Raw genomic sequence first — 10,951 nt, 5'->3', positions numbered from 1 at the left:
TAAGTATCACTTGAACTTTCAAAACGACCTAAAACAGCTTACGTGTAGGTTCGCACCTCATAACCTACGAAAAAAGTTCAAATAGAGTGAAAAAAGCACTACAAGACCCAAAATGGTAACCAAGTGTGTAAGTGCAACAAACTTAGTTCAAACCAACCTAAAACGTGCTCAAAACGTGTCTAGGTATTACTTGAGTTTTCAAAACGACCTAGCAAATCCTAAATGTAGGTTTGTAACTCATAATCTACCAAAAAGGTTGAAAAAAGCATTTCAAGACCAAAAATGACAACCAAGTGCAACAAACTCAATCTAACCTAAAATGTATTCAAAACGTGTGTACGTATCACTTGAATTTTCAAAACGACCCAGCAATGCTTAAGTGTAAGTTTGTAACTCACAACCTACCAAAATTTCAAAAAGTGTGAAAAAAGTACTTCAAGACCCAACATGTCAATCAAATGTGTTTAAAACTTAGTGTCAAACCAACCTAAAACGAGTTCAAAACGTGTCTAAGTATCACTTGAACTTTCAAAACGACCTAAAAAAGCTTACGTGTAGGTTCGTAACTCATAACCTACGAAAAAAGTTCAAATAGAGTGAAAAAAGCACTACAAGACCCAAAATGGCAACCAAGTGTGTAAGTGCAACAAACTTAGTTCAAACCAACCTAAAACGTGCTCAAAACGTGTCTAGGTATTACTTGAGTTTTCAAAACGACCTAGCAAATCCTAAATGTAAGTTTGTAACTCATAATCTACCAAAAAGGTTGAAAAAAGCATTTCAAGACCAAAAATGACAACCAAGTGCAACAAACTCAATCTAACCTAAAATGTATTCAAAACGTGTGTACGTATCACTTGAATTTTCAAAACGACCCAGCAATGCTTAAGTGTAAGTTTGTAACTCACAACCTACCAAAATTTCAAAAAGTGTGAAAAAAGTACTTCAAGACCCAACATGTCAATCAAATGTGTTTAAAACTTAGTGTCAAACCAACCTAAAACGAGTTCAAAACGTGTCTAAGTATCACTTGAACTTTCAAAACGACCTAAAAAAGCTTACGTGTAGGTTCGTAACTCATAACCTACGAAAAAAGTTCAAATAGAGTGAAAAAAGCACTACAAGACCCAAAATGGCAACCAAGTGTGTAAGTGCAACAAACTTAGTTCAAACCAACCTAAAACGTGCTCAAAACGTGTCTAGGTATTACTTAAGTTTTCAAAACGACCTAGCAAATCCTAAGTGTAAGTTCGTAACTCATAATCTACCAAAAAGGTTGAAAAAAGCATTTCAAGACCAAAAATGACAACCAAGTGCAACAAACTCAATCTAACCTAAAATGTATTCAAAACGTGTGTAAGTATCACTTGAATTTTCAAAACGACCCAGCAATGCTTAAGTGTAAGTTTGTAACTCACAACCTACCAAAATTTCAAAAAGTACGAAAAAAGTACTTCAAGACCCAACATGTCAATCAAACGTGTGTAAAACTTAGTTTCAAACCAACCTAAAACGAGTTCAAAATGTGTCTAAGTATCACTTGAACTTTCAAAAGGACCTAACAAATATTCAATACAAGTTCATAAGTCATAACCTAGCAAAAAGTTCAAAATTTTTTAAAAAGACACTCCAAAACCCAAAATGTCAATTGTGTAAGTGCAACGAACTTAGTTCTATACAAACCTAACAAGTATTCAAAACATGTATAAGTTTTCAAACAACCTAACAACGCTTAAGTGTAAGTTTATAACTCATAACTTACCAAAAATTTCAAAAAGTGTGAAAAAAAATCTTTTAAGACTCAAAATGGAAACCATGGCTGTATGTAAAACTAACTTAGTTTGTAACAACCTAAAAGGTGTTCAAAAAATGTTTAAGTATCACTCGAACTTTAAAAACGACCTAATAATGCTTTAGTGTTACTTCATAACTCATAATCTACCAAAAAGTTCAAAAAATGTAGAAAAAGCACTCCAAAATCCAAAATGGCAACCAAGTGTGTAAGTGCAACAAACTTAGTCTCAACTTTAAAATTAGTGCGAGTTGGGAAATGTATTAACTCAAGCATGATGTACAAACTTGAAACGACTTAAATATTTATTCACCATCACATAAAAACAGTAATTAAATATAGATAACATGTGTAAATAAAGGGAGAATCACCTTTCTAGCAGTAGCTTTAGAGTAAGACCAAACACCATCCCCCTACTTGTAAATCTGCTCGATTGTCTACTTTGTTCTACACTCGTCATTTCACCGTCTCAGGCCATCCATTGAATTGGCCACCCAGCCTTGGCATACAAGAGTATGTCTCAGCCTGTTAACAAATACCACTAAAACTAAGCAAGACTAAGAAAAAAGTTTTCAAAAAATTACCTAACTTTTAGGTCTTCATGTGACCTTTAAGTTCTTCTGTCTTCTCCTTCAACTCTTTGACAGATTGCTGAAATTATGTGTTTCTGCAATGTTTACCAGAACATGAAAGATTCATTACGAAACTAATTACCATGAATACAAGCCATGAAGAAATACAAAGAAGCCTCTTCATTAAGCTGAAAATGAGTAGACAAGACAAAAGATAATACAAAGAAGCCCTAGGATCAGCTAGTGCACTTGGACATCTCATCTAGGTTGACACCCACTTAGCATTCTCACCATATCGAGACTTAAACCAAAAGACTAAACCAACGACAAGGTTTAGAATAGATCATACAAACTGCCCAATAACTATACAACATAGATTTAAGACCACTAGAAATCCAAAAGAAATAAAATAAGAGTACAGTAGTGGACTAAGAATTAAAAATGAAAGTCGGCCAATTATGACTTATATCTTGTATGGAGAAATCTTTGAAGTCTTTTGAAAGAGAGCATCAAGTAGAAGCATTGATTCTAGCCATTTCGACTCGAGTTGTCCAAGAGGAAGCTTTATTTTGAAATGTTAGTTGATTTTGTTCAAACCAAATTTCTGGTAAAATGGCCTTTACTGCATTTAACCAAATCAATCTTGGTTTCTTCTTGAGAATGGGACATGAAATAAGCTGGACCACGTTCTCCTAAATCTATAGTCGAAAACCCAATTCAAATGAAGATAGCCAAGTAAGCCAAACCAACACTTCTTTGCATGTAAGCAGGAGAAGAAAATATGATGTAAATCTTCTAAAGCATGCAAACACAAGGGACAAACATGAGGAGATAAACTGAGAAAGGGAGGTTTCATTTGCAAAACTTCTGCACAGTTCATAGTCCATTTTGCATTCTCCAAAGTGTGATATTCACTCTTCTAGGGCTTTTTGTCTTCCAAATTGTCGAGTACTTTGTTTTCAAGACTGTGTTAGAACCTGTTTTCTGTAAATGTTTGGCTGATTAATAAATTAGTAGAACACACTATTTGGTGTTCTATCATTTTGGTATCGTAGAAATCGAATCTGTGAAGTTCTATATCATGGCTCAAAAGCGAATTGAGGAAAAGTTGGAAATGGTAGATCAAGAAATATCCGGCATTCGAGCAGAATTACATGATCTGCCAACAATCAAGGAAAACATGTCATCTTTGGCGAAGAGTATTGAGAGGTTAGGAGTACAGGCTGAGAAGCAACAACAGCAACCAGAAACACTGTTGAAATATATTGAAGGAATGATCAAAGAGAAGACAACGATGGAAGAAGTACTAGAAGGATCATCAAGTAAAGTTGACAGCATGGTTGATGTCAGTGATTGGACGATGATGGGAGGAAAATCTGAGGAAAAACATACCAAGTTGGAGGGTGAAGATTCTGCGGGCGACCGAAGCAAATTTAAAAAAATTGAAATGCCAGTTTTTGTGGGAAATGATCCTGATTCTTGGTTGTTGTTTAGGGCTGAGAGATACTTTCAGATACACAAACTGAGTGAGTCAGAGAAAATGACTGTGTCCATTATTAGTTTTGATGGAGCAGCTTTGGATTGGTATAAATCTCATGAAGATCGTGAACCGTTTGTTAATTGGGACGATTTAAAGAAGAGACTTATTGTTTGATTTCGATCGAGTCGTGAGGGATCAATTCTGGGAAGATTTTTAAAGATCAAGCAAGAAATTACAGTGGAAGAATATCGGAATTTATTTGACAAATCAGTAGCACCATTGCCTTTTCTACAAAAGGCTGTCTTAGAAGAAACATTTATGAATGGTTTGAAACCATGGATTAAGGCAGGCATGGAATGTTGGGAACCTATGGGGCTTGCTCAAATGATGAAGTTGGCCCAAAAGATTGAGAACCGAGAAGTGATAAGGGGAGAATCAAGTTTCAAACGTGCAGCGGATGGAAAATTCCAGGTTTCTGCTTCTTTTAAACCTCAAATTCCTGTGATTTCTAATGATAATAAGTCAGAAGGGATTGTTCCAATGCGGATGATTACACTTCGAGGAGTGGCTGGTGAACCTAATCGACGAGAAGGACCACTAAAACGACTTCCTGATGCTGAATTTCAGGCTAGACGTGAGAAAGGTCTCTGTTTTCGTTGTGAGGAATGATTTTTTGTGGGCCATAAGTGTAAAGTGAAAGATCATAAGGAACTTAGAGTTTTAGTTGTTGGGGCAAATGGGGAAGAACTAGAAGTAGTTGAAGAAGAGGATTCAGGAAACTTCTGATTATGGGGTTATTTTGGGGTCTGAATCAGCTGTAAAAGGGAAGGGAATTTGTAAACAAGTGGAACTGCTATTGGGTGAATGGAAGGTTGTGGATAATTTTCTGCCATTGGAATTGGGGGGGAGTGGATGTCATTCTTGGTATGCAATGGCTACATACATTAGGAGTAACCGAAGTAGATTGGTGAAAAATTACTTTGACATTCATACAAAATGGGAAGAAGGTTGTATTAAGGGGAGATCCGAGTCATACGAAGGCTAGGGTGAGTTTGAAGCACATGATGAAGACATGGACAGAACTTGATCAGGGATTTCTGATTGAGTGTGGATCTTTGGAAGGTGGAATGGCATTTGCAGCGATGTATGGGGTTGATGAAGTGCCTACCACTCATGAGTCTATTCCAGCCGTGTTAGCTAAGAATGAAGATGTTTTTGATTGGCCTGGAGAGTTGCCACCACAATGTACCATTGAACATCATATACATCTTAAGAAGGGGACTAATCCAGTCAATGTTCGGCCTTATAGATATGCATACCAGCAAAAGGAGGAGATGGAAAGATTGGTTGATGAAATGATGGCATTTGGCATAAAAACCTAGTACTAGTCCATATTCGAGCCCGGTCTTGTTGGTGAAAAAAAAATGGTAGTTGACGGTTTTGTGTAGATTACCGTGCGTTGAATAGTGTGACCGTTCCAGACAAGTTTCCTATTCCAGTAGTAGAGGAATTGTTTGATGAACTTAATGGGGCTAATATATTTTCGAAGATTGATCTCAAGGCGGGATATCATCAAATTAGAATGTGTAAAAAGGATGTGAAGAAAACAGCTTTTAGAACTCACGAGGGGCATTATGAGTTTCTTGTCATGCCTTTTGGGCTCACCAATGCACCATCAACGTTTCAAGCTTTGATGAATAGTATCTTTAAACCTTACCTACGCAGGTTTTCTTAGTCTTTTTTGATGATATATTAATTTACAGCAGAAGTTTGGATGAAAATCTTCAACATTTAGAATGGGTGTTAGAGGTGCTGCGAGAGAATAAATTATATGCTAATATGCAGCACAAGTGTGGGTTTGCCAAAATGAAAGTGGAGTATCTTGGCCATATAATTTCGGGCAAGGGTGTAGAGGTTGATCCCGAGAAAATTAGATCTATCAAAGAATGGCCCGTGCCCACTAATGTCCGTGAAGTTCGTGGATTTCTTGGGTTGACAGGATATTATCGAAGATTTGTAATGAATTATGGAAGTGTGGCTGCTCCTTTGACTCAACTATTGAAGAAAGGAGCATATGAATGGACTGTTGCAGCTGCTGAAGCTTTTGAGAATTTAAAGATGGCTACGATGACTCTCCCAATCTTAGCACTGCCAGATTTTTCCTTACCATTTGAAATAGAGACCGATGCTTCTGGATACGGGGTAGGTGCTGTCTTAATTCAAAATCATCGGCCAATTGCTTATTTTAGCCAGACATTAGCTATGAGGGATCGTGCTAAACCAGTTTATGAACGGGAATTAATGGCTGTAGTTTTGGCTGTGCAACGCTGTAGACCTTATCTTTTGGCAGGAGGTTTGTAGTGAAAACTGATCAACGATCATTGAAACTTTTATTGGAACAAAGGGTTATCCAACCTCAACATCAGAGGTGGATTGCTAAGCTTCTTGGCTACAATTTTGATGTCGTGTATAAACCGGGACTAGAAAACAAAGCAGCAGATGCCTTGTCTCGTGTCCCTCCTACTGCCCAACTTAATCAACTTACTGTTGAGATCAGTTAAATTGGCAGTCCCCAACACTGAAGTTGACCCTAAATTAGTCCCAGAAATTAATGGGATGGATCTGAATGTCTTGTTCAATGATGAAGATATTCTCCCTATTAAAATTCCCCTGGATTTGCCTAAAGATTTAGTGTCTATAGTCGGCGATTGTGGAATCATTCTGGCTTAAATTAGATGTGCAACTGCCTTTTCCTCCTCCCAGTCATTATTAAGGTTGTCTCCTGGAACACTAAGGGTTTGAACGACTCCTCTAAACGTGCAGCACTTAAAAAATTCATCAACAATTGTAGTCATGATTCAAGAATCTAAGAAGGATACCTTGAACTCGGCTTTTATAAAATCATTGTGGAGTTCTAAGGATATTGGCTGGGATTATGTGGCTTCTGTTGGATCTTCTGGGGGAATTCTTACCATGTGGGACAGCAGTAAAATATCTGTAACAGAGGTCATTAAAAGACGCTTCTCTTTGTCAATCAAATGCCTCACTTTGTGCAAAAAGGTTTGTTGGATCACAAATGTCTATGGCCCTTGTGGTTGCAAAGAAAGGAAATTGGTTTGGCCCGAATTGTCTTCCTTAGCTGATTGTTCGGCCGTGGCCTGGTGCATAGGTGGGAATTTTAATATCACTCGTTGGGCCCAGGAAAGATTTTCTTTTGGCAGAAGTACTAGAGGAATGTCATTATTCAATAAGTTTATTCACATGGTTTCTCTCATGGAAATTCCATTGCAAAATGGAAGGTTCACTTGGTCTAGAGACGGTAGTTCTCCTTGAAGATCATTATTAGACACATTCTTCATAAATCAGATGTGGGATGTTTGTTTTGAAAATTCTCGGGTTTCTCGAAAAGCACGCATCTTCTCGGATCACTTTCCTTTATTCTTGGAGGCTGGTTCTTTTCTTTGGGGTCCCTCTCCTTTTCGGTTTTGTAACAGCTGGTTGGTGTCCAGTGATTCTAATCAGATTATTGTTGAAACAGTGAGCAACTCTAACTTCCAGGGATGGGCTGGTTTCATTCTTCATGAGCAGTTGAGATCAGTTAAATTGGCAGTAAAAGCTTGGAATATTGCTGCGCAAGCTAAGGTAAAAAAAAAAACAGAGAAATCCTTGATGTCAAAATTAGAAAAATATGATTTTGTGGCTGAGTTGATTGGATTAAATCAAGAAGAGTTGAATTCTAGAGCTGCTTTGCAAGCGGAATTACTTAGTATTTATCAAAATGAAGAGCGTAATTTTATTCAGAAGAGTAAACTCAATTGGCTTTCTTTGGGTGATGAGAATACGGGCTTCTTCCACCGCTTTCTAAATGCGAATAAAAGAAGGAACCTCATAACTGAATTAAAAGATGATGATGGGGTTGTCTCGACTTCATTCCGCGACATTGAAAGGCTTGTGCTGGAATTTTTTGAGTCACTTTATACCAGAATTCCGGGGGACAGATTCATCCCTATTAACAGTAATTGGTCTTGTGTTTCCTCAATTCAGAATGAGGCTCTTGTTACCCAGTTTTCAGTGGAGGAGATCTTTAAGGCATTAAAGGCACTTGGCAACAATAAAGCTCCGGGCCCGGATGGCTTCACAGTGAAGTTCCTAATCACCCAATGGTCTATTTTCAAGGATATCTTCAAATCACTAATGTCTGATTTCCACAGAAATGGAAGATTAAATGCTTGCATCCAAGAAAACTTCATTTGTTTAGTGCAGAAAAAAGAGAATGTGACTCTAGTCAAGGATTTCCGTCCAATCAGCCTTACTACGTTAGCATACAAGGTCGTCGCAAAGGTTTTATCTGAACGTCTAAAACAAGTTATGGATGCAATTATAAGCCCCACTCAAAGCGCCTTTATTGAAGGTAGGCAAATTCTTGACCCAATATTAATTGCTAACGAGGCCGTGGAAGATTATAGGGCAAAACGGAAAAAAGGATGGATTTTAAAACTTGACTTGGAAAAAGCCTTTGATAGGGTGAATTGGAACTTTTTAGAAAAAAATTTATCTTTGAAAAAGTTTAGTTCCAAATGGATATCATGGATAATGGGCTGCCTAAAAAATCCAAAGTATTCAATCTTCATCAATGGTAAGCCTAGAGGCCGGATAACAGCATCTAGAGGTATCCGCCAAGGGGACCCCCTCTCCCCCTTTTTATTCCTCCTAGTAAGTGAGGTTTTAGGAGAAATCATAAACAAGCTTCATATTAACAGCCAGTTTGAAGGTTTCCTTGTTGGCAAAGACTTGATCCACCTCCCTTTGCTTCAATTTGTCGATGATACTCTTCTCTTTTGTATGTATGATGTGAAGATGCTCCTTAAACTTTAAAACGTCATTAGATTATTCGAATGGTGTTCGGGGCAGAAAGTAAACTGGGAAAAATCAGCCCTTAGCGGCGTTAATGTGGGAGAGGAAGAAATAAGGGGACGTGAGGTTGTGGTGCTGATCGATGGGGGAGCCACGCACAATTTTATTGCAGAAGAGGTAGTCAAAGAGCTAAAAATTTCAGTAGAAACCATGGATGCATATGGGGTTGTTATGGGAACCGGAGGCGTAGTCCAAGCAACCAGTGTGTGTAAGGATGTAAACCTGACAATCGCCAATTTATCAATCACTCACGATTTTCTCCCTCTACCACTCGGGAGTGCCGACGTTATATTAGGAGTTACTTGGTTGGAAATGTTAGGGAAAGTAGTTTTTTATTACAAGTTGTCGGAGATGGAATTCTCACTGGGTGAATGGGTGGTAATTCTTCAAGGGGATAGAAGTTTAGTAAGATCCCAAGTGTCACTGAAATCGATAATGAAAACCTTTGAGAAGGAAGATCAAGGCGTGTCAATCGAATTAAGTGCAGTTGTACAGTGGGGAGTGGGCGAAGCAAGGGAACACATAGCAGACTACTTGAGTAAACTACAACCAGAAATTCATAAAGTTCTTCAGTCCTTTAGCGTTGTGTTTGAACCAAGCAATCAATTACCCCCACCAGGGGCTCGTGCAGTGAACGTGCGCCTGTATCGTTATCCCCAATTTTAGAAAGATGAGATAGAGAAACTAGTTAAGGAAATGCTGCTAGCCGGAATAATTCAGCCAAGCAAAAGTGCCTTTTCAGTGCTCCTTGTTAAGAAAAAGGATGGTAGCTGGCGATTTTGCGTTGATTACCGAGCACTGAATCTTGCCACTATACCAGATAAGTATCTGATTCCTGTTGTTGATGAACTGTTAGACAAATTATTTGGGGCAACCATATTCTCCAAAATTGATTTAAAGTTAGGTTATCAGCAAATTCGGGTGCGGGCAGCCGATGTTCACAAAACAGCGTTTCGAACCCACGAGGGGCCCTATGAATTCCTTGTGATGCTGTTTGGGTTGAAACGCTCCAGCAACATTCCAATCAATCATGAGTGATGTTCTTCGCCCATATTTACGCAAGTTTGTTTTGGTTTTCTTTGATGACATCTTAATTTACAGCAAGTCCTTGGACGAGCATTTGCACCAATTGGCAATGGTTTTGGAAACTCTAGTAGCTCATCAACTGGTAGCCAACTTTAAAAAATGCCAATTTGCGGTTGACAAAATTGAATACTTGGGCCATGTTATTTCTTCAGAGGGGGTGGCAGCGGATCCAACAAAAATAGAAGCGATGGTTAAATGGCCAGCACCCAAGAACGTGAAGGAGCTAGGTGGATTTTTTGGGGCTAACGGGGTATTATCGGAAATTCGTTGCAAACTACGGTTCTATTGTGCTGCCCCCCTTGACACAACTGTTAAAAAAAGGTAACTTTAAGTGGAATGAGACGACCGAGAACGCATTTCAGCAGTTAAAAGTCAGCAATGATGTCTGTCCCGATGCTAGGTATTCCTGATTTTTCACAAAGTTTTGTGCTGGAAACTGATGCTTCGGGTGTGGGTATTGGGGCTGTCCTAATGCAAAATCAACGACCAGTGGCCTTTTTCAGTCAAGCTTTACCTATTACCCATAGGTTTAAGGCTGTTTATGAACGGGAGCTTATGGCAATAGTGCTGGCTGTTCAAAAATGGCGACCATATCTATTGGGTAAGCCTTTTGTGGTGCGTACAGATCAGAAAAGTTTGAAGTTTCTTCTTGAACAACGGGCTATCGGGGGAGAATATCAGAGATGGATCGCTAAACTATTGGGGTATGATTTTGTGATTGAGTACAAGAAAGGATTGGAAAACAAAGCGGCCGATGCCTTATAGAGATTACCACCGGTATTTGAATTGGGCCTCGTAAGTATTGTGGGCGGGCTAAACCCTTCGGTTTTCATCGATCAAGTGGCTGGAAATGAATCTCTTAACAATATTCGATTATCCTTGATAAATGGACAGCCAGCTCCAGATGGATATTTGCTACAAGGAGGAGGATTCACCTAATATTACTTTATTATTAGCTGAGTTCCATAACAGCCCGATAGGGGGACATCATGGTGCATTGAAAACATATCAAAGGCTAGCAAGGGAGGTCTATTGGCGAGGTATGAAAGCCCATATCCGCACCTATGTTGCTGAATGTTCCGTGTGTCAGCAAGCCAAATACTTGTC

Source organism: Cucumis sativus, chromosome 5 (assembly GCF_000004075.3).
Source record: "Cucumis sativus cultivar 9930 chromosome 5, Cucumber_9930_V3, whole genome shotgun sequence".
NCBI classification, from domain to species: Eukaryota; Viridiplantae; Streptophyta; class Magnoliopsida; order Cucurbitales; family Cucurbitaceae; genus Cucumis; species Cucumis sativus.
Note: the sequence above shows the minus strand (reverse complement) of the source record.